Source organism: Microtus oregoni, unplaced genomic scaffold, assembly GCF_018167655.1.
Source record: "Microtus oregoni isolate MIOR12 unplaced genomic scaffold, Mior012 000017F_ref0000208, whole genome shotgun sequence".
NCBI classification, from domain to species: Eukaryota; Metazoa; Chordata; class Mammalia; order Rodentia; family Cricetidae; genus Microtus; species Microtus oregoni.
Genome location: NW_024543076.1, coordinates 21095736 through 21120721, shown reverse-complemented (window position 1 = coordinate 21120721; position 24986 = coordinate 21095736).

Genomic DNA, 24986 nt, shown 5'->3' with positions numbered 1-24986 from the left:
ACTAAGTACCTACATAAAGTAGAGAATCTCACACTAGTGATTTAACAGCACACCAAAAGCTCCAGAACAAAAACAAAACAGCAAACTCACCCAAGAGGAATAGATTACAGGCAATAATCACACTTGAAGCTGAAATCAATAAAATAAAAGCAAAGAGAAATAGACAAAGAATCAGTGAAACAAAGAGTTGGTTCTTTGAGAAAATGTAGACAAACCTTTATCCAAACTTATTAAGAGGCAGAGAGAGAATATCCAAATTAAAATCATAAATGAAAGGGAGGCATAACAACAGTGAGGGAAATCCAGAGACTCATTAGTTCATACTTCAAAAACCTGTACTCAGCAAAATTGGAAAATCTAAAAGAAATAGACAATTTTCTTGACAGATATCACGTGTAGAAACTAAATCAAGACCAGATAAGCAATTAAATAGAACTATAATGCCTAAAGAAGTAGAGGTAGTCATTAAAAGCCTTCCAACCAAAAGAAAGCTCAGGATCTGCCACGCACCGTGTCCCTGTGTCTGTGCTCTGTGCGCTGGCACCCAGTTCACGAGCTTTGGGCAAGGGGGCTGGAGGTTAAAATACACAAACACACACAGACAGAGAGACAGCAACACGGATCATCCTTGAATTCCCCAAGAATGCCCCCTTTATTGTGTTCAGGGGCAGATTATATAGAGAAAGGAACGCCCCGGCCAAACCCACCAGAAACCACTCTCCTGCCATCAGGAACTCCTGAAGGTCTCCTGCTCAGAGCAGCTGTAGGCACTCAGATCAGGGGATTACAAGAAATTCGGGATCTGGGGTCTCACTGCTCCCAACAAGGATCAGATAGTTTCAGTGCAGAATTCGTTCAGAATTTCAAAGAAGAGCTAATACCAATACTCAAATTGCTCTGCACTGTAGAAACTGAAGAAATATCGCCAAATTCTTTTTATAAGGCAACAGTTACTTGATACCCAAACCACACAAAGATGCAACAAAGAAAGAGGATGACAGACCGATATCCCATGAACACTGATGCAGAAATACTCAGTAAAATACTGGCAAACAAAATCCAAGAACACATTAAAAAAATCATCCAACATGATCAAGTGGGCTTCATCTCAGAGATGTATATAAAAAAGTTCAACATATAAAAATCTGTCAGTGCCATCTACCATATAAACAAACTGATACAAAAAAAAAACCCTACATGATAAATGCTGAGAAACCCTTTGACAAAATCAAACACCCCTTCACATTAAAGGTCATGGATAGATCCATGATACAAGGTACATACTTAAACATAGGAAAAGCAATATATAGCAAGCCCACAGCAAACATCAAATCAAATGAAGAAAATCTCAAAGCAATTCCACTGAAATCAGGAACAAGGCAAGGTTATCTACTCCCTCTTTGTCTATTCAATATAGTACTCAAAGTTCTAGATAAAGCATTAACAACAAAAGGAGATCAGGGGGATACAAAATGGAAAGGAAGAAATCAGAGTTTCACTATTTGTAGATGATATGATAGTTTACATAAATGACCCCAAAAATTCTACTAACGAACTCTATCTATAGCTGCTAGGAAAAAAAAAAACTTCAGTGGTTTGGCTGACAACATGATTACCTCAGAAATATCAGTAGCGTTTATTATTATACAAATAATAAATGAGCTAAGAAAGGAATTAGAGAAACATCACCCTTTATAATAGCCACAAAGAGTATAAAATATCTAGGAGTAACTCTAACCAAGAAAGTGAAATACTTTTATGATAAGAACTTAAAGTCCTTAAAGAAAAAATATTAAGAATTTTTATAAGAAAATAGAATCCTGACACTCATGCACCAGTAGGATTACCACAGAAAAAAAGGTAAACTTTATGAAAGCAATCTACAGATGCAATGCAATCCCAATCAAAATCCCAATACAATTCTTCACAGACCTCAAAATAACAATTATCAACTTTATACTAAAACCCAAAAAAACCCAAGATAGCAAAAACAATCCTGTACAATAAAAGAACTTCCAGAGGTATCACTATCTCTGACTTCAATCTCTACTACACAGCTATAGTAATAAAAACAGCATGGTATTGACATAAAAACAGACAAATGAATCAATGAAATATGATTCGAAGCATCTAACATAAGTCCACATACCTATGAACACCTGATGTTTTCCAAAGAAGCCAAAACTATACAATGGAAAAATAGAAAACATCTTTACAAAATGGTCCTGGCAAATGGATCCATATCCTGCACAAAACTCAAGTCCAAGAATATCAAAAATGTCAACATAAATCCAGTTACACTGAACCTGATAGAAGAGAAAGTGAAAAGTAGCATTGAATGCATTGGCACAGGAGAAAACTTCCTGAATATAACAACGGTAACACAGATACTGATATTGACAATTAATAAATGGGAGCTAATAAAACTGAAAAGCTTCTGTAAGGCAAAGGACACTGTCAATGAGAAAAAATGGCAGTCTACAGAGTGATAAAAAAAATCTTCACCAACCCCACATCGGACAGATAGCTGAATTCCAAATAGGAAGAAAATCATCCTGAGTGAGGTAACCCAGACCCAGAAAGACAAACATGGTATGTCTCACTCATAAATTGATATTAATTGCAAAGCAAAGGATAATCAGACTACAATCCACTGTCCCAGAGAGGCTAGGCAACAAAGAGAGTCCAAAATGGAAGGCACATGGATTTCCTTTGGAAGGGGAAATAGAAGAAATCTCCTGGGTAAACTGGGGGAGGGGAGCACGGTGGGAACATGAGTGATCAGGTTGGGCGGGTTGAGGTGGGATGAAGGAAGAGAGTAATGAAAGAGATGTCTTGATGGTGGGGAGGGATGCATTTCAGTGTCAGGGAGAAACCTAGTGCCAGGGAAACTCTCAGTAATCCACAAGGATGACCCTAGCCAAGACTCCATACAATAATGCAGAGGGTCCCTAGACTGGCCATCTTCTGTAATCAGACTGGTGACTATCCTAATTGCAATCAGAGAGCCTTTATCCAGTAACTGATGGAAACAGATGCAGAGATCCACAGCCAAGTACTGGACCAAGCTCTTGGATCCTGTTGAAGTGAGGGAGGAAGGATTGTATTGGAGGGAGTGGGAGGCTCAAGGTCATCACAAGGGAACACACAGAAACAAATAACTGGTGCTCATAGGAGCTCACAGACTCTGGACTGACATCAAGGGAGCCTGCATGTGGCCTACCTAGGACCTCTACATATGTGTGAGTTATATAGCTTGGTATATTTGTGGGACTCCTAGCGGTGGGATCAGGGCCTGTCCCTAACACTTGTGCTGATGTTTTCCTCAGACTGGGTTGCCTTGTCCAGCCTCAATACAAAAGGAGGAAGGCACTTAGTCCTACCTCAACTAGATATGCCATGCTTTGTTGACACCCATGGGAGGGCTGCCCCTCTCTGAAGAGAAACATAGGAGGAGTAGATGGAGGGAATCAGAGGAGATATAGGGTGGGAGGAAGGACTGAAGGAGATGAAGGAAGGAATAGTGAGATCCAGATGTAAAATGAATGAAAAAAATAATTAATAAAAGGAAAGAAAAATAAAATTTCAATATAATATTTAAAAAGTAAATAAAATAGAACATAAAAAATAAGTTCAAAAAAATTAAGAACAAAAAAATTAACAATAACTATATAGACAAAGTATGTTTATCATGATTCATTGTTTATTTCCTTTGTATGTTCACATGAGTGTGAATATGTGTTGAAGAATACATAAGCAGTGTGAAAAGTGGGATGAGGATCAGGAATATTTCCTTGTGACCTGAATTATTTCAGTAATTGCTAATGCCTTCCAGATATCATTTAATGTAATTTTGGAGTCTTGACTTTTAAATAAAATCTTCACTTTATTAAAAATTCATTTCTATTTGCTCTGATGTCACAAAATTTTGATCCCTTTTCTACACAGAATTTCCTTACATTTTGATATTCAGAACATAGGAGTCTTATGTCTTGAGGTAATAAATAGTGCAGTTACTTTCTCACAAGGTTTTGTGTAAATTAATATCATTGAAGTCTGAAAATGGATTTGTTTACTTAAAATAAATATACCAGTTCTATCAGATCTTTTTTTCTATCAGATCTTTTAAATTTCAGGTTTATTGCTGTATTTTATTCAACTACCATTTCAAGACTATCATTGGGAGTATCTAAGTATTTCTTCAAATGTAAATTACTTACTCTTTTAATTTTTCTTCGTTGTATTTGATCATGTTTGATAAGTTGCAACATCCTTCTTAATCACTGATTACTGATTTTTTTTACCCATCCTGATTGTATTAGATGGAATACTAAAATGCAATGGACCCTAGGTGCTCTCCAATTTGCACTCCCCTGAAGAGTTCCCTGTTGCCTTCAGAAATGCCTTATGTAGTGCCAGCTTACAGTATCCCATTAAATGATTATGGCTCTTGTAACAGAAGAAGATTATGTGAAAACCACATTTTCTCCATTGGATTCAAATACACAGAACTGCATAGCTGAGATGAAAAGAATTAAATAGGATGTTATATATAAAAATGCCAGTTTGGTTCTGAATGATTATTTCCTTACCATTTTTGAAAATACTGTAAACCGCTGTATTATTACTGAAAAATTACATCATGAAAAAATAGTATATTAAATTTCTGATGGATATTTTTAAATGGATACACATACACACACAAACACATACAAGTAAAGATACCAAAAAGTTAAGAAAATAACTTGGAACATGTATACATATTGTTTCTAATCACTTTCCCTCTTCTCTTTTTAGGAAATAAATGTGATAAATTAAAAAATATTAAGTTGATTTGGGGAATATTGCTGAGAAACCAAAAGGAATTGCCTGCTATAGAGAATGAATGTGCAGCCATATTCAGTTAGACCCATGAGCATGCTGGTAAATGATTTCAAAAGAAGCTCATTGGTGCACTTCTCAGGTGTGAAATTCTGCAGAGTAAGAAGCTATCACAGGACTCTCCCGAGCCTGGCCTCCATTTCCCCTATATGCTGATCTTGTAGCCTATCTGAAAGTTTAATCTGAGTGATGCAAACTTACTACTGCCTCGGACTGCATATAAAATGTATTAAAGCACAACTTCCTTCTAGAAAAAAAATATCACAATATTTAGAAAATATAAGTCAGTCCCACAAACATATCTCACTTTGTAAATAAAAGCAAAAAGCACCTGCAATAATTCAGATATATTTCCATTGCATGCAACAAAAACAAACAAAAAACAATATATTCTTCTAAAGTCAAGTTTTCTTCTTGAAGGGCCAAAATAGCTCACAACATAGACTTTCTGTTACTTTATAATAAGCATCAAAGTTATTCAACTCTTTAGTTGAAACAGAAAAGCAGTTACAAATCATATACAAATGAACAACATCCAATACAACTTTATTTATAAACATGTTCACAGGCTGGATTTGACCTAAAACTTATGGACCATAGTTTGGGCATTGCAACTTTACCAGTGACACAGATTGTAAGCCTCAAAATGGGCATCCCTAAATAAGTTTGAAGGCGAAAAGTTATTGCCTAGGAAGATATTAGTTCAAGTCACCAGACAGAAGAACATTAAGCTCCTGAGAAAATGTAAAAAACAAAAAATATGTGAGTTATTTCTGTTATTTTTAGTTTCTGTTTTAACACCACCAATTACATTCAAATCCTTTTGATACGAATTTAAAACAATGTCTGATCATAAGGTCTATAAGAGGAAAAACTCATGGACCAAACGGCAGCACTATAAACTATTGTGTTTTCCTCCAGGAGAAAACAGAAGTAGGTGCTCTCCGTGAACTCCTCAGGGAGGGAGCTTTTAAGGAAAACAAGTAAACAATCAAAAAGTACATTTTCCCTAAAACGTCAGTTCCAAAGTAACATTCTCTAGGAAACGTTTCTCGAATGCATCAGATATTGACGTACCTCTACAAAACCGTCACCCACCCTTAACTTAAACTACCTCTCATCTCGTGAATCACTCTGACAGACCAAGTGAACTGCTTAGTAAGCATTTTACCCCAGACCCCTTGAGGATGTGGAGGGGCACTGAAATCACAACCTACACCTTAACTCGCTCTGTCCTCTGGCTGTGGCGATGGAGCATGCTAGTCTCTGTAACGAGCTCTCCCATGTTCTGTCTTTTACGTTTGGCAAAGAGGGGCAAATGCTGGCATGTTAGCAAGATGAAAATAAAAATATTCTTCCATTAGTAAGAAGCTCTATGAGAGAAGTCCTTCCACCCATAGCTTACTCACACATTCCCTCTGATGAAAACTAGCACACATTTAAAACTTTTCAGCATGATTACAATTGACCTTGTACAGTATTTCCTAAATGGTCTCTGACACCTGATATATCTAATTATTGAATACCTATAAAAATACATTATCATGTGCCATCAAAGATAGACAAAATAATTTATTCCTTTAATTTCATTCTGTGCATATTCTTTTAAAGGTAAGATTGCTCCAAAGATCAAAGTATTAAGTTATTTTTGAGAACCTCAAGTCTGAATGAACTTATTAAGTTATAAACACACCAGTTAAATAATTATAAAATGTTTCTGTATGAGTTTATATAACAACTAGGATGACATCGGAACTCATCATTTAATTGTTAGCTTTATTAAAATATACAAAAGGTATAAAGTGACTAAATAGGATTATTTGGCACATTTTAAAAAATACTCATTTATTTACGCTTATGTGTGCTCTATTTGTATATAAGCCATCATTGCAGAAGATGGCAACAGATCCCATTATAGATGACTGTGTGATACCATGTGGTTGCTGGGAATTAAACTCAGGACCTCTGGAGGAGTAGGCAGTGCTCTTAACCACTGAGTCATTTCTCTAACCCTTTTTGGCACTTTTAAGAAGTTGCTTCCCTTTTAAAAAGCTAAGGTAATTTTAAAAACTTACAGTTTACTTTGGTAGTCATAAATTTAGAAAACCCAAAATCAACCAAAATAAGATTTTTTTTACATAAACTCAGTGGGGGGGGGAGTGAGAAAATAGTAATATGGACCCTCTCACTTTTTTTGAGAAAAATTGTCACCACATAACTGTGATTGGCCTAGAACTCTACTTAGACCAGGATGGCTTTGAAAGCACAGACACCCACCTGCCTCTGCCTCACAAGTGCTGAGACTAAAGAAGCAAACTATCATGCCCAATTCCATGAGACCTCAATTTTAATGAAATGAAACTTAGTTTTGGACTGGTTTAAATAATTAACAAGAGCAATTAGTTCACAGTTTCAAAGAAAATTTTAGAATCATTGGATTGACCTCTCAGTTTCATAATAGGTCTTAATGAGGATAAATGAAAGTACATATTATATACATATTGCAAATATAAGTATAAATAGTTGGTTTATTATCTATTCTCCATGACAAATCTTGACACAATAAAATAAAATTTATGGCAATTATATTTTAAAAATAGGATTCTACTAATATTTATAGTATTCAAGTATTTAATAATTTGAAAATAACAGCACAGCCAAGAAAATAAGTCTAGGCTTTCAGAAAAAAGCATTTCTATTGTTGGAGGCCACTTGTTTATTTCTGGCTCCCCAGACCACAAAATAATCACTAAGAAACTATATCATTTAAATCACTGCTTGGCTAATCACTTAAGCATATTGTTAGTTAGCTCATATCTTTGATTAATCCATCTTTATTAATCTATGTACATGGCTGTGGCTTATTGACATGGTTCCAGTGCATCTGTCCCCAGCAGCACCTACCAGACTCTTCCTGCTTTCTCCCAGCATTCAGTTTAGTTTTCCCACCTAGTTCTATTCTGCCTATTCACAGGTCAAAGCAGTTTCTTTATTTGTTAACAAATAAAAGCAACACATATACAGAAGTACTTCCCATATCATATATCTTCATAGATAAATATTCCTGCTACTGAGAACAAATGGAACCAACCTGCATTATTTCTATTAAACTATGAAGTTCTTTAGTTTTAGACTATGTCACTGATATTTCAATGGACTGCATGTATTTTCTCTGTGAAGTCCCCCCTCCAGGTACATGGCACATCTTTAATGTACATGCTTTCTTCTTCAATGCTCTTATTTATAATTAATACAGCAGGACAATGGGAAGCAAGCATGTCAAGGGAGGTATGTTACACATTGTCTTGCACACAGAGAGCTATGCTGCCAAGCAAGGTGTCCTAATTCTTTAGAAGCAGAATTAGGTAACTTCTCCCTATTCATTACTCATTACAAACTATCAAAGCCTAGAGTAAAACTTATGAACAAATCATACAGACCTCAAGAATTCAGATCTAACCCCATCTCCCACGATCCTTTCTCTCTCCCTCATTTTCTCTATTTTTGTCTCTCCGTGTTCTTTCTCTGTATGTGCACACATATTTTGTGTGTGTGTGTGTGTGTGTGTGTGCATGTGTGCAAGTGTATGTATTTGTTTATCTTCACTGCCTGATCTCTGCAAGGGAAACAAAGTCCTTGAATGTGGCACCATTTTTACCATATTAGTACTTTCCATTGCCATGGTGTGTCTCACTTAATGATAACGTATTCTGAAAAACATGCAGAGGGTGATTGTTGTCACTGTATATACATCAGAGTATGGTTTCTCAGGTTCAAATGTCAACATTGCCACTGGAGGATATATTATAGAGTCACTGCAGTGTATGTGGTCTATTGGTGACTAAAATGTTGGAGGAGGTTGACTAGGAAGATATATTATAGATTAACTTAGTGTATGTGGTCTATTGGTGACTAAAACGTTGGAGGAGGTTATTTGACTCTAAAAGCTAACACCTCATTCAGCGTAGGTCAAGGAAGTTTATGTTTGGCAATTTCATCTTTGATTACTTAGATTGCATCAACATTCTATCACTATATTCTCCAATATATTCTATATACAATGCAGCAACTTATTTTCACAACAGTCTTCCTAAGCTGATATGAAATGAATAAATCAATATTTCACTTATAAATGTTCAGTATTCACACACTGTCTACATATTTTTTTAAAAAAAAATTCATCTATAAACTTTGGCTTCTCAGTAATGAATGATTCCTGGAAATTATCCAGCATGATGCCAGCTCAGCCTCAAACACTTTCTCATGTACACATAAGCTATTCCAAACCACATTAGCTTTACTCTCTCCAAGGTGCTTATTCCTTTTCATTCAGTTAATTCATTTTGAACACTCACGCATCCTTCAAGACGTAACTGTCACAGACACCTTTAAGCGCTTTGATTTTTAGTCAGAAGATTCATATTTTTCTGATAATGGCTGGTTTGAATCTCTTCTCCAGCACTTGAAACATGATGATTCAAATTATATTACCACACACACACACACACACACACACACACACACATGTGTGTGTATGCGTGTATATATATATATATATATATATATATATATATATATATATATATTCCTGATATCAGGAGTTTATGGGTGGAGAATTATGAGTAAAGTTAATTTCTCTGGAGTAATCCCTACATAGCTAATCTATACTTCAAAGAACCAGGTAATGTCCTACACTACATTTCTACCAATCAATAAAATGCTAAACATTTGATATTCAAAATATCAAATCTGATTATTAATGTTATAAGAACTATAATTTGGAAATATTCAAGTTCACCTGTAATATAAACATTTTATTATAAAATTACCACATAGGTTCTATGATGATATGCAAGATATTCGTCAGTATTGCTATAGGATAGGGTCATTTCAGGTTCCCTATCCTCAGCTGCCCAAGGAACTAACTGGGGACCTCGGCTTGGGCATCTGGGAGCCACTCTAGGTTCAAGTCTGGTGATGGATGGAGATAGAGACAGAGACCCACACTGGAGCACTGGACTGAGCTCCCAAGGTCCCAACGAGGAGCAGAAGGAGGGAGAACATAAGCAAAGAAGTCGGGACCACGAGGGGTGCACCCACCCACTGAGACAGTGGAGCTGCTCTATTGGGAGCTCACCAAGGCCAGCTGGACTGTGACTGAAAAAGCATGGGATAAAACTGGACTCTCTGAGCATGGCGAACAATGAGGGCTGATGAGAAGCCAAGGACAATGGCACGGGGTTTTGAACCTACATAATGTGCTGGCTTTGTGGGAGCCTAGCCAGTTTGGATGTTCACCTTCCTAGGAATGGACGGAGAGGGGAGGACCTAGGACTTATCACAGGGCAGGGAACCCTGACTGCTCTTTGGGCTGGAGAGGGAGGGGGAGAGGAGTTTGGGGGGAGGGGGAGAAGGGTGGGAGGAGGGGGAGAAGGGTGGGAGGAGGGGGAGAAGGGTGGGAGGACGGGGAGGGAAATGGGAGGCTGGGGGGAGGTGGAAACTTGGTTTTTTTTTTTCCTTTTCTCAATGAAAAAAATGGAAGAGAAAAAAAAATTACCACATAGGAAGCTATACTTGGTGTACAGTTTCACTCCTCTCCCTTTCTCCCTGTGCACTTTTCTGTGGTATCCTGAATACCCACAGGGTCTTTAAACACGTCACTTCTTCATGTAGAATATCTTTGTCTAACATTTCTTCCTGATAAATTCCAGATATTAGTTTCATTGAGAAGCAACCTGGATCTTTGAGTGATAAAAAGGGCATATGTCCTCCAAGCATTTTCTACTTTATTTGTTTTGTCTTTGCTATAGTTTCTCTTGATTTCTCAATCCATAATTGCCATTATAAAATCTATGCAAAAATATTTAAGTTATTCACTAGTAGTCATCTTGGTTAATCTCATTTTTTATGTAGACAACATAGTATTTGGCATGATCAATACTCTTAGATTGATAAATCTATGATTAACTGAACAATGGATTGTTAAAGTGGGTGCAAGACATACTACTCCTTTACATGTCTTAAATAAGAACATCCACTGCCTAGGCCTGTAACACAATTGCTTTTCTCAGTGAGTTACAGAACCTTAGTCCACTACCCAGTGGAATCAGGATTTTACCCTGCTGACTGTAACAATATGATATCCTACCTCCAGAACAACCCTGTAATATATGAACACATTTCTGATCACTTCATTCTTTCATTCCTCGAATTAACAGCCTATATTTTATTGATTAAATCAAACAGTGTGATCCCAAGAGTTATTATTTTTGCTTTAACTTCTTCAGTCACCAAATTATTTTTTACTCAACTTGTCTTTATAAGTTCAATAGTACTTTTAGAATCAAAGTATAAATATTATAGTTGCAATTGTTTATATAAAAATTTGGGGGCTGCAGGGATGGGTCAGTGGTGAAGAGCACTGGCTGCTCTTCCAGAGGACCTGGGTTCAATTCCCAGAGTCCACAGTGCAGCTCACAGTCATCTGTAACTCTGGTTCCAGAGGGAATAATGTTCTCTGGCCTCCTGGGCACTGGAATCATACAGTGCACAAACAAGCATGCAAGCAAAACTTGGACACATGAAAACAATACATATTAAGCTATTCAAAAGCATTTTAAAAAAATCAAATGTATTTTCATAGTCCAAGATGGAATACTAGAATTTTGGGGACTATTTGAATTTACCATTAAAGCCACCCGTAAATATATCTCCATTCATGTAGAAATAACATGATTAAGCAATAACCCTGCAAGCTGTGAGAGGACAGTTAAGTGACAATTAAACACAAACTTCCAGATAACATCTGCAAGGGAGATGCCTATCCTGCATTTAGGTCATGAACTCTGTCCATCTCTGTTTGTTCCACCAGGTACAGGGGCATCACTCAGCTTTCCAGCCTCTTTACCCCCATTGCTAATATCCCTTTTGAAGCACCTAGATAAAGTTTCCTAAAACTTTCTCTGAAGTCTGACAAAACATACAAACCTTATTTTCTAAAAGGCAAGACTAAATAAAAGCCTAATTACTCATACTTTTTCTCTGAAATGGCACTTTTTTAGATCTTCTGCTTACTCAAGCACACACACACACACCACGTTATACATTCAAGCATCAGATGTATTCTATACAAACACCATGTGTTTTCTATACATATAAAAATATCACATGTATTCTTTACATGCATCACATAGAATATATATGCTGTACACACATATTGTATACATGCTTTATAACATCATATACCACATATATGTGACATATGTACATCTTCTATATGCTATACATATATATTTAGAAGTAGTTTTGAATCTCACAATTAGTTCATAACAAGTTTCTTTCTTTCATGTGTAAAAAAATAGTGAAAAGTCTAATACTGAAAAAAGAAAAAAGCCTTTGGACAGAAGCAAAACCCAAGGTGTGTCTCTGGAGGCTCCTTTACATGATGTACACAATGTTCCTGATCTGCTGAGGCTGTTTTCAAAAACGTATTCTTCTTTCATACAGAGATAAAAAGAAAAGCTTTTAGGTCATGAGCTATTGGGAGGAAGAGATAATATCTCTGGTGCTTTGATGTTACAAGTAGTTCATCATTACAGAGGATTCTAGTATGAAATAATGGTCCTGGTAAACTGAGCCTGAATATTTAACAGAGAAGTCTCATGACATTCTTGTTTTGGGAAGGGAAGAACAAAACAAGATGAGAATATTGTAAAGCTTTGTTATTTTAATGTAAAATTTTTACTTCGGTGTATTTGAAGATGTAATGCAATTTTAAAGGTAAGAGCAGCTCCTAGATCTGTCAGGAAACTTTTTGTTTGGAAATATTGCTAAAATATGAACAATAAGAAATAAAAATGAATAAACAGCTCATAGCTAATGTGGCATACAAATTGATTTTAAACTTTTAAGAATTTTCTCTAAATAAAAATTCTAAGCTACTAATTAATACACAAAATACTTATTTTTAGTCCTTCATTACTTTAAACTTAGAGGCAATGAGCATTTTCTCTAAATAAGAATTATAAGCTACTGGTTAATACACAAAATACTAATTTCAGCACTGTGTTACTTTAAAGTTCAGAGGTAAATAAAATCAAGTTTGAAAACATATATTAAATGCTAGCTAATATGTTCCTGATTTTTAAATGTTGACATTCTGGTCATAAAATAATTGTTTTACATTCTCAACTGTATTTAGGAATAGCAATGCTTTTTATAAAATAATGATAAATGATGAAAAATTCATCCTATCAAAATAAGCATAAATATAAGATTACAAAATTCATAAAAGTTGCAGTACCTAAGGTCTATCAATATTTGGGAAACTCATTCAAGACTTTCCCACCATTTATATAGATTCAAGCATATAAACAAGATAAGTATACAAACACAGAGACAGAAAGCTGAGGGCTGTTTAAGTGACATAAACCATCCTAGATTAAAGATATGTCATTGTGTACAACACTCTATTATCCCCACTTTATTTGTATAGTGCAGGTTATTGAACATGGAATTTTGCACATGCTCAGCTTCACTGGAAAACTCAGCGGCTTTGTAAGTCCTTTTCTATTTTAGATAGAGTCTGGTGATGCAACCTAGGCTGGCCTGGATTTCACCATCTTCCTGACTCTGCCTTCTGTGTACTAGTATTACGAGGATTTAAAGCTGCACATGGCTTCCTCTTTTATTCAGGAAAACATCTCAAACACCTATCCAACTCTATAAAATTATGTTTAAACATTTTACACTATAGCTATATGCACCAATGCTTATTTTTCCAAGTTCCTTAAGAATAATTATTTATAGAGTTCTTTTTTAATATCATTCAACAATACACTTGTCTGCCTACAATAATAATATAACTAAAAGAAGAAAACAGGTTAGCATTAAAATCTCCCATATAAAAACAATAATGAAAGAAAGAGAAAAACAAACCTCTTGATAAGTGAAATTTTATGAAAATCCTTACTCGGGCTCTCTAAATTAGTCACTGAGATGCTAACATAGGTTGTACTTGACCTAAAAGATTCATGTGCTAATTCATATATCCATAAATCAGGCCTTAAAATGATGACCTTCAAGATGACTATGCCATGAGTCAGCACCCAAGGACAAGATTTGCATTATGAGAGGACCTTCTTCAAAAAGTGACCTTCTTTATATCCTGTTTCTGCTCTAAGATACCATTGCCTTTCACCTTCTGCCCAGGGTGGCACATCATGAAGAGCAACCTGAGCGAACCGCAACTCCAATGTGTTTTGACAAAACCATAAAAAGAAGACTAAAATGAAGAACAGAAAAAAAAAACGCAAACTAAAAAAATGAATATTGAAATAAGGGATCATTCATATTTTGAGAGTTCCAAATAGAAACTTCACCAACTTCCAAACTAACTGAACAAGTTTTAGGTACACAGTGACAAAGATGTCGAGACACACGAGTGACTCTGAAAAGTGAGTAGACCTGAGGACACAGGACAGAAGCAACACAACAGGTCTTACACCAGAGCTTCTCTGTAGACAGTGTTATGCTGACAGTGAACCCTCCAGTGAGAGGGAACAGAAAGCTTAGCAATTTAGAAAGAGTTTACATGAATTTAGCTGTTCTTCTCATACTGGGGAAAATGTAAACACACCATCTATGTTCACTAGCTTTCAGCTAACTTTAAAATCATTAATTTGTCAGACTGGCACTGCTAAGCAATACATTGTTAATTAGCTTCACAGAAGAGAGCACCTCTGCTGTGTAGGCTATGACAAGAAACTACTGCTTAGGTTACCTTCCTGACACTTGAAAGCCAATTCCTTGGCAAACTTCAACTCTACTTCAGCTTACTCAGGTTTCCATTAGACCTTGTAACATCAGAAGCCAAAACACCACCCACAAGTCAATAATACAACCAACATGCATCCTACACAGGTCTATAAAGATAAATCTCTTCCCTTACCTATGCCTTGAGTCACCCAGTAGCTTCTTAATCCTAGAAATACTCCCAAATGCTAATCTCAGTAGGTAGGTGTTTGACCTGTGCCTTCCATCTCTTCATGAATGAATTCTCTTTGACAAAAACTTGCTGTTTTGTAACTAGCATCCTGTGCAGTAGAAAAAAATGGAATTGGTTTGACAATATTTTATTAGCCCTTTTGTATTTTTCTATGATGAAAATGCATTTATTCATAAAAGACTCACTGATAACACCTAAAATCATCGCAGTCTAACAAACAATTTCAGGTTTCAAATGTTAAATACTTCTCTATCTGTTATGTTTCTCTTGCCATGAAAAAATATCATGATCCAAATCAACTCATGGAGAAGAGATTGAACTTTGACTAGTGATTCCAGAGAGCTAAAGGAAGACATAAGACATGGCTGTGGAACTTGAGGTTGGTCAGAGAGTTAGGAAACAGGGAGGTTATTTTTACACACACACACACACACACACACACACACACACACACACACACACACCAAGCAAAGAAGGAGAACAAAAAGAAAGGGAAAGGTACAGAACCTTCAAATCTACTCCCAGTGTTGTACTTCTTCCAGCCTCAGCTCCTAAAGTTCCCATAAGCTCCCCCAAACAATACCACCAACATTTACTGAGTGTTCAGATATACAAAGAAGCCAAAGAGGACACATCTAAATCAAATCAAATCACAACATAATCTCTTTTTGCTTAATCAGCATAAATCTTTCTACGATTCTTTGTGAATTTCATATCATACACCCAATTCCATTCATTTCCCAATCTGTCCACATTGAAACTTCACCCTTCTGGTGAAAACTAAAGATAAAATAAAAAATAAAAAATGTAAGTAAGAACGTTGATTAAAAAGCAAACAACAACCAAAAAAAGCAAAGCAAGAAAGAAAAGAAAAAAAGCACTTCACTCCTCTGTCTTTCCCACCTTTCCATCACCTCTGCACTTGTCTTGTTGGCATTGGGAGATGCTGTGTATCGTGCAGCATACTCTCCTGCCCAACAGCTTTACTTGCTAATATGTATTATATAATGTGTTTCTGTTCAGGTTCAAGGCCTCTAGCTTCCAGTACACCTTCAATAAGGGATACTCACCGAAACTCCACAAGGATATCCTGAGTCCTGAGAGCAGTTTGCCCTGAATCATGGTTCTGTAGGACCAGGGTATTCATGAACTCCAGCAGGTCATGAATGGGGAGTGTCCAAAGTCCTGGATGTGTATCCTGGTGATATCTGGGTTGTTCTGATTGTGCCACTAGGACCACCTTTCTCGGGTAAGGGGTGGAATCAGTTCTCCCAAAACTGCAGTGATAAGTGGGGCCAGCACAGAAATTGGCCCCCAACCTGAGTGGCATTATTAGGAGCTAAGACCTTGTTGGAGTAGCAGTGGTCTTATTAGAGGAGTGTGAGACCGTGGAGTCAGGCTTTGTGGTCTTATATATGTTCAAGCCACTCCCAGTGAAACAGGTCACTTCCTGGTGCCTGTAAGTCACAATGTGGAAAACTTGGCTGCTTCTCCAGCAGCACCATGTCTGCCCGCATGCCTCCATGTTGCACCGTGATGATAATGGACTAAATTTCTGAAAATGTAAGCCAATCCAATTAATTATTTTTCATCTTACAAGAGTTCTTGTGTCTCTTCACAAGAATAGAAACCCTCACTAAGACATCTCCCAAGTGTGTGAGGGGGGACAGGGAAAGAGGGGGGGTGCTCTAATAGTTGGGGATGGGGCCAGCCAGGCCGGAGTCTGAGCCAGGGTCATTGAGGTCCACCATTCCAGGGCCTGCAAGGGACGGGGTCAGCACGGCCCTCATACTGAAGCCCTGTGGCAATACAGGCAAAAGGACCTCAACACAGACCCCAGTTGCGGCAGTACCACAGACCCAGACATGGCCAGCAGCAGCAACTTAAGCCTGGTTGTCACCATGGCCCAGGGTAGCAGTGCAGGCCTCTCAGATGGGCATAGGCCATGGACCCAGACATGGCTCTCATCAGCATCCCAGGCCAGGCAGCACTATGGACACAAGTGGCAGTGCAGGCAACATTATCCTCTCTTAAATTTTTTTTTTCTGTATGTAGGTATATATTTTTCCATATGAGATTGGGAAGAATTGATTATTTTCTTCCCTCTCCTCTTGAAATTTTTCTCCCACTTTCTCTCCATTAGCATATCATTTCCATAAGCAGGAAGATTTAGCATACAAATAATAGCCACAACTAATTAAAAAAGCAGAAGGGAATATTCTGAATGAAGAAAACATCTGCATCCAACAAAGTTTTAGCCAAAGCAAAATTTACAAACCTCAATTAATTATTTTATTATTAAAAGAGAAAGAAAGAACATATAAAATAACTTGAGAAGGAACAGAAAGAAGGGAAAGGAAACCAAGTGTAGTGAACACATTTAAAGAATAAATAAAGAAAGAAATATTTCAGTTTGCATTTCAGGGTAATAATAGAAACCTTTGTTAGATGCTGGGAGAAGGTTGTGCTGAAGTGATAAAACCTAAACTGACCTAAGACCCAAAATGTTCCAGGCAATGAGCCATGTGCCAAATTCACCTATGGAAATTACAAAATCTTCCTGCACATCTACTTCTGTTTTAAGCAGAGCATGTCATGAGGATAAAACCCATTATTCTTCATGCAATTTAAAAAAAATCTTACATATTGTTATAATACATAACATTTTGAGAATTATAGAAAAATTATAAATTGCATATATAAGCATAAATAATAATGAATGCATATGCTCAGAATTTCTACCATCTGTAAGTTACTACTTTCAGCATTTTGCAGTCAATACATTCATCCATGTATTTATCCATATTTAAAAGTTATTCGTGCCCTTATGTTGTGTTATGAATAAAGAGACTAAGTTTTGCTTATGCAGCAATTCACTATGAACATTTTCATGTTGAAAGAAAAGATGAGATAAAGCACCTTTGATAAAAATCACTTTTCTGAGCTAGGTTTATTGTTGTTTGTTTGTATTATATTGACCATTGGCAATGCCAAGCATCCTGGAGCTGCTTCTTGATAAAGATCACAGTGCTCAGATGACTTGGACCGACCCTTCACTGCCCTTGCTGGAAGTTGCTGCACAGCTCTTGCCTAAGTCTTTGACAAGTCTTATGTTTGAACTCTTTGCTGTTAAGGCCTCTCACTGAAGGCTAGAACTGGGACAGTGTAACAATTCTTGTGAAAGCTGATGTTAAGAATAAAACTTATGATGATTCCCTGGGAGAATTAGCTCTATAAGAAATTGGGTCTTCTGCCGGGATGGTGGTGTTGCATGCTTTTAATCCCAGCACTCGGGAGGCAGAGACAGGCAGTTCTCTGTGAGTTTGAGGCCAGCCTGGGCTACAGAGTGAGTACCAGGACAGGCTCCAAAGCTACACAGAGAAATCCTGTCTCAAAAAACAAACAGAATGAAAGAAAAATGAGGAAATAAAGAAAGAAAGACAGGAAAGAAGAAAAGAAAAGAAAAGAAAAGAAAAGAAAAGAAAAGAAAAGAAAAGAAATTCAGTCTTCTATAGAAATTATTACTTAAGTGGTACTAATGAGCAGGAGATATAGGATCTGGGAAAAATCATTTCAGAAGGAAGACTTAGGGAAATTATGGAAGCTGAACCATATGATGGTCACCATGCCACCTTTGGTTTTCATTTCCACCTATTTCATACTTGGGAGACTTTTAATATTGGTACAATTTGAGTATATTGAATTGATGGAAAATGTCTTATGAATCATTTATGCCTTCTCCCGGGAATGCTATCTCTAAGCTTCCCAAGGACAGTCCTGAGCTTACTATCCCCTGCCCCACTTTAAGGAGATATCCTTATCTACTTGAAGGTCTTCCTTATGCCTTGGAGGTTGTGACACACATAAAGAAGTCAGAGATCTCTTTATGAGGCTATGAGATATTCTTGAATCATCTGTCCCTGCACTTACTCAGGAACAAGGTAATCAAAACAAAGTAAGCTTAAAATGATCAACAATATTTGGTTGGCTAGAGAAGAGGGCCATAATCAGATTTGATATAGAAAAATAAAACAAGATATTTTCAGAATGATATAGAAAAATAAAACAAGAACGAGATGTTAGGACCTCTGTTTCTCAGAAAAGTTAGCGCCTGCAGAGTCACTGTGATGTCTTATGACCAGGGGACAATAGAATACCATTTTAGACATATAGACAAATTTCCATAAAATATAAAATATAAACATTTTATTATGCCATAATTTGAATAATAACTACAGAAGTTTTGGCCTGAAGATATTTCTTAGGCACTCTAAGCATTAAGAGTTAATAACACACTGCTTGGAACATGGCAATATGCTTGGGATGACTTGAAGATTGTTTTGGTGTAATATTCTTATAACCACAAGAGCTACCACCCTGCAAACAGGCTGTCATATGCCTCCAGATTCTTAAAAACTGAGTTATGGGGCTAATGGCTAATTAGTAACAATGATAACTCTGTTTATTAATGATGTCAAAACTTGAGAAAAATGATTGGAAATTATAACTCTGTTCTGTCATAGTTTATCAATGATGACTAAAAGATGAGCAAAAGGAAATGAAACACATGTCCCAAAACAAAAATGATGTGATATCTGTTTTGGAACAACATGAATGAAACCCTACTTACTTAATTCTTCATAAATAAAGAAGCACTCTGGCTGCTAGTCCGATTCTCCCACCCATTACAGCCTGTCTCACTTCTTTCCATCGCCAGCTCCTTACATTCTCTATGGGGACCTGTACACACTGGGGATGGCTCCCAGCAGACAGTGGAATACCAAATTCAATAGTACAGTATTTATTATAAACAATGTTCTCATGAGAAACATAGACTTCTCTATTCTCTGTCATTCTTCCTCTGATAATGTTTATAACAAGGACCGCTGTCCCACGTTTTAGTCATGCTTCCACACTCAGCCTGACCATGATATGACTTAATCTGTGAAATCTGAAGTTTTAGTTTGCTTCTCCCTAATCCTTTAAATTGTAAATACATAGAATTGAGCTGATATGTATTTTGTTTGTTTTTAAAAAGTAATAATCACCTACTCTGTGCCAGTGTATAAAACTACACTCTATAAAACTTTTCAAACGTTGTGAGATTTCAGCTATTTTCAATCACAATTAAATTCTGTAAATTATAACTGAATATGAACATTTGTTCCTGAAAAATAAAATAGTAGCCTAGGACACAATATATTTCTAAAAATGGCGCTAGTTTCACAGAACTCCTAGTAACTTCAATGATTAATTATTCTCAGCTAATTTTATCAATTTATCACCAATTATTAATTTTTATGTTTTCCAAACAGTTTTTAAAATGTTAAACATTATCTAAGTTATAAAACATTTGAAATATTTAGTAATTTATAAATTAGTATGGTTTTGTAAGGAAATGCTCTTTGCAGAATTTTATGTGCCCATGGGTACACCCAGTATACCCATAAATACATCAATGTTCCCTACTAAATCCTCCCCCTTGTTGACTTTCTCTTAAGTTTCGCTGTGCTTCTAGGAAGAGATCACAATTTTCTGATGACTTTCTAATACTGAATATTAAATTCCAAAATTTATAAATTAATTGGAAATCATGTGACAGTCACACTGAGTCGGTCTCAGAATGTATACTGAGGCAGTCAAAAAACGTCTCCAGCAGAGTTAGTGGCTTCTGTCAAAGTCCTACCCTGAGAGGCTGAACGTCCTCTAGAGAAACTATATTCAAGAGGGCGAACAGGAGGCATGGAAAATGATGCAGAGTGCTGGGAAAACAAATGTCACTAATGCCTGTTGTTTGGGTTATTTAAATAATACTCTAATGATATCTTTTCTAAATCATTTTATTTGTTTTTGTCAACAAAATGGCTTATGTAAGGATTCATATAACTTCAAATGTTATTATGTATTACTTTGTCCAGGGCATTAAAGTAATTCTCTTTTGCACCAATGATTAAGCTATTAATAATCTCCCAGTCTCTGCTTTTCCTTTTTCCATCTTTTTAACATTTTTTGTAACCATCATTTGAATTTCTCTTTCTACCATGTTAACCCACATACCAACATCACATGAATCCACATAAAATGTTATGCTTCTCATGTTGTCCTAGGGCCCTCTAATTATACCACTGTTGCCTGTAAAATTACTGAGCACATATAAACACGTTCACATTCAAATTTATTTATGCTTCTTTTATTCAATATTAATAAGTTTCATGTATGTTCTTATTACAATGCAATAAATTTTCAGTGATTAATAGCTCATCTTATTATGTAGTAGGACCTCCATTAGACATTCAGATGAGGGGAAAAAAACTATATTCCCCAGAATATTAAAGATGAGTAAAACAGCCTTACAAAAGAAGCACAAGGAAACAATACATTTGATTTTCCCTAGTGTATGATTTATGTTGCCTGTTTGAAAAATGTTTGCTGAATAAATGAAGAGATTGGAAGAAGCTAAGAAATGGAGTTGGAGAGAAATGGGTTGGCCAGGTACTTAAAGCAAACTCAGTCCATACAGTTTACATTAGACTCCCATCTGGAGACCAGTTAGCATCATTTTTCTCAACTTCTTTGTAGCTTCGCTTCTTCACCTGTAAAATGGAAGTAGCAATACTACCTGCCTCACAGGCTTGTTTCAAAGATGACATGTAGAGCTTTAGGAATTTAATAAGCATCATGACATATTAACATAATTCTCAATATTTCCTCATTTTTATTTTTGGCAGTTACTAGTTTCCCTTTATAACTCATTTGACTCTTTAAAGAATAATATGCCTGAATCTCTACATGACCTTCTTCCCCAACTTTCCCAAACTTTACGAAAACTGTTTTTGTACAAGAACCTTTTGCTTTGAGCTAAAATAAAGACAAAAACAAGTCAAAACTGTAGTGGGAAGTAAATAGTGGATGAGCATATGTACTGACACAGTGAGCAAATGGACCAGAAAATTATGTAAAGTGAGTTACGAGATACACTATGTAGCCTTGTGCATGAAAGGTGGATTGAGGAGTTGGAAGGTGGTTTCTGAGGTATAGCGCTGACACGTAGTAACATACATTTCTCACAGACTGACTGTTCTGAGCTTCTTCTGTTTTAAGTGCCAATATGTTACCAATCTCAAATACTTATGAAAGTAAATAATGTGCTTAAGTTAGAAACATTTAAACCACAAGTTTGGAAGTTTATATTAAATATAGAATACTTCACTTAAAGTACACTAATATTGTTCTTTCAATTTTCTTATGTAATTGAGTCCCCAACTCCTTGTGAAACAATGCTAAACATATTTAAATACTGCTTCTAGCTTCTTTTAGACATATTATTTCCCACACTGCATTACAAATAATAGAGTTAATAGACTATACATTACAGTTCTGTGGGTCCAATTGTTATATTTCTTAACATACGTCATTCATTTTAATTAAATACCTGGTCTCCAAATAAATAACTGTACTTTATATTGAAATTATTTCAGTGGTGTTTGAGTTTCCTTGTCACACATTAAATTTTATCATATCTACATGAATAGCACAATCCAAGAGAAGAAAAATATAGGACACACTACACTAGCTCTATTTATATCCACACAGCTGTATGCCTATCTAATGCCAGTGTCTGTGCTGGGACCTAGACAACTACGCATTCCCTGGGAACATACCAGCTGAGCAGGCCAGGGAAACAGGTAAGCTAACTGAAGAAAATCACCATTTGCGCTACTCCTCCAAATCAAATTCTCTAGTCTCATCCCTAGCTCAGCAGCAGAATACCAGTGGCAGGCTCCCACCATCTCATCTTTAGTGGAACCCTCAGACCTTTCCCTCCTAACCTCCCCACACATACTCTTTGTTTTATCCCATCCCCAAGGCCAGAAGACACTTTCTTCTAACCCGAGGCAACTCCTGCCAGGGAAGCAGATAGTCTAACTACAGATTATCACTTCTTATGTTTCTCCTCATCCAATCCAAGTCTCTTTCTCATAATTACAACAGACCTTCTGAGATGACCTCTCTTCATTCTCCGCCCCTTTCCACCAAGATTAAATAAGCAAATTCTGGTGGACCACTCGGCTGTCCTCCTTCCTGCCAATTCCTTAAGAACCCCAATTCATCCCCATTCTTAAGTGTCACCACCCAATACTCAGAAATACATTGTATCTGGCACCCTCAATGACCACACCTATCAGGAAGACAGAAAGTTTCCTACCAGCCACCACACTCTTCTGAAAAACAGAGATAAAACAGAAACAAAGGAACAAAATATCCACCAACAAAGACAAAATAAAATATCAGCACCTAAAACTATAATCTTAACAATCCTAGATGCCAAGATGCCAGTGACAAGCACAGATAAAAAATAAAATATAAAAAACAGCCAGGATAATATGTCTCCCCTAGAGCACAGCAACCCTACCATGGCAGGTCAAGACTATTCTGACATAGTTAAAGCAAAGAAAAAAATGCCCTTAAAGCAGGCTGTATGAATATAATATGTTAGATGTTCTTAAATAGGAAATGAAGAAATTCCTCATAGAAATTCAGGAAAACACAAATATACAGTGGAAAGAAATTAATAAAATCTTTTAAGAACTGAAGCTGGAAATAGAATCAAGAAGAAAACCCAAACTAAAAGAAATCTAGAAATTAAAAAAATTAGTATTTGAATGACAACCTCAGACTTCAACAATACAATAGAAGAGATAGAAGAGAGAATCTTAGGCTCTGAAGATGTGATAGAAGAAATGGATACTTCAGTCAAAGGAAATAGCAAATGTAGAAAAAAAACATATATATGAAATCTAAGTCAAATATATATATTATATATAAATAAAAGAGGAACATATGTATGTGGATGTGTGTGTGAGAGAGACACAGAGCGACATCAAGACAATATTTAATTCTTAACATATGTACCCCAAACACAAGGGGAAACAACATTGAAAAAAAAACCACTACTATTGCTTAAATCGCATACTGACACCCACACACTGATACTAGGAGACTTGAATACCCCAATAACACAAATAGACAGTTCTGGAGCTAAAAGACACTATAAACCAAATGTACCTAACAAGTATTTACAAAATATTTCACTCAAACACACACACACACACACACACACACACACACGCACATATTTTCTCCTCAGCACCTCATAGAATTTTCTCTGAAACTGACCACATACTCAGACACAAAGCAAGTCACAACAGATACAAGATATTTGAAAAAAAAAATCCTGCATCTTATCAGACCACTGTGGATTAAAGTTGGTATAAAAAACAACACAAGCAACTGAACGCTTACAAATTCATGGAAGTTGAACAGCTCTCTGCGGAATGATAAATGGGTCATGACAGAAATTGAGAAAGAAATGAAATCCTTTCTATAACTGAATAAAAATGAATACACAGTATACCCAAACTTATGGGAAACAGTGAAAGCTTTTCCCAAGAGTAGGCTCATATTACTAAATATCTACATTTAAAAAAAAAAACTTTGGGAGATCTCATACTAGCAACTAAACGCATACGTAAAAACCCTAGAACAAAAAAAAAAAAAGCCACCACAATCTAAAGGGGTAGACATAAAGAAATAATCAAACTTTGGGCCGAGTCAATAAAATAGGCACAACTACAACAAATAATACAAAGAATCAATGAAACAAAGAGATGAATTTTTCATAAAATCAGTAATATTGACAAATCCCTACCAAAATTACATAAAAGGTTGAGAGAGAATATCCTAATTTAAAAATTAGAAATGAAAAGGAGCATATAATAACAAAGACCATAGGAATCCAGAGAATCATAAGAAGATTTACTTTCAAAATCACTACTCTATCAAATTGGAAAATATAAAAAAGGGGATAATTTTCCAAATATGGACAAATTCTACTTTCCATTATAAAGTAGAATCCAGATCAATTCAGCAATTTAAACAGATCTATAATCCTTAGTGAAACAGAAGCATTTATTAAAGTCTCCCAAATAGAACAGTAGTAGTCCATAGCTAGATTATTTTAGCACAAAGTTCTACTGGTCTTTCTAAGAAGAGTTAATGTCTATAACCCTCAAATAATTCCAAAAACAGAAACAGAAGG